The sequence below is a fragment of the Arachis hypogaea genome, chromosome 11 (genome assembly GCF_003086295.3).
Source record: "Arachis hypogaea cultivar Tifrunner chromosome 11, arahy.Tifrunner.gnm2.J5K5, whole genome shotgun sequence".
Taxonomy (NCBI): domain Eukaryota; kingdom Viridiplantae; phylum Streptophyta; class Magnoliopsida; order Fabales; family Fabaceae; genus Arachis; species Arachis hypogaea.
Window position 1 is genome coordinate 29,575,811 of NC_092046.1, and position 1,050 is coordinate 29,576,860.

Consider the following 1,050-nt stretch of genomic DNA (forward strand, 5'->3'; position numbering starts at 1 on the left):
CTTCTTCTATTCTTCTATTCTTATACTCACATACATGAATCTCTATACTGTGACATAGAGGATTCCATATTTTCTTTTCTGTTTTCTTCTTTTTCATATGAGCAGGAACAAGGATAAGAACATTCTTGTTGAAGCTGATCCTGAACTTGAAATGACTCTGAAGAGGAAGCTAAGGGAAGCTAAAGCACAACTCTCTGGAGAAAATCTGACAAAAATTTTCGAAAAAGAAGGAGACATGGCCGAAAATAATAACAATGCAAGGAAGATGCTTGGTGACTTTACTGCACCTAATTCCAATTTACATGGATGAAGCATCTCAATCCCTGCCATTGGAGCAAACAATTTTGAGCTGAAACCTCAATTAGTTTCTCTGATGCAACAAAATTACAAGTTTCATGGACTTCCATCAGAAGATCCTTTTCAGTTCTTAACTGAATTCTTGCAGATCTGTGGTACTGTTAAGACCAATGGGGTTGATCCCGAGGTCTACAGGCTTATGCTTTTCCCGTTTGCTGTAAGAGACAAAGCTAGAGTATGGTTGGACTCTCAACCCAAGGATAGCCTGAACTCTTGGGATAAGCTGGTCACGGCTTTCTTAGCCAAGTTCTTTCCTCCTCAAAAGCTTAGCAAGCTTAGAGTGGATGTTCAAACCTTCAAACAGAAAGAAGGTGAATCCCTCTATGAAGCTTGGGAGAGATACAAGGAACTGACCAAAAAGTGTTCTTCTGACATGCTTTCAGAATGGACCATCCTGGATATATTCTATGATGGTCTGTCTGAAATATCAAAGATGTCATTGGACCATTCTGCAGGTGGATCCATTCACCTAAAGAAAACGCCTGCAGAAGCTCAAGAACTCATTGACATAGTTGTAAATAACCAGTTCATGTACACTTCTGAAAGAAATCCTGTGAATAATGGGACGCCTCAGAGGAAGGGAGTTCTTGAAATTGATACTCTGAATGCCATATTGGCTCAGAATAAAATATTGACTCAGCAAGTCAATATGATTTCTCAGAGTCTGAATGGATTGAAGGAATCATCCAACAG

The 1,050-nt window shown here is 39.4% G+C and overlaps 1 non-coding gene across 1 annotated transcript; it reads right to left on the reverse strand.

The window, feature by feature from the left end:
• Positions 1-628: 628 nt before the first annotated feature.
• LOC112726102 (small nucleolar RNA R71) lies at positions 629-736 on the reverse strand. Its single transcript, XR_003165169.1, has one exon. It is a non-coding gene; the product is annotated as a small nucleolar RNA R71 (small nucleolar RNA).
• Between the last annotated feature and the right edge of the window lie 314 nt (positions 737-1,050).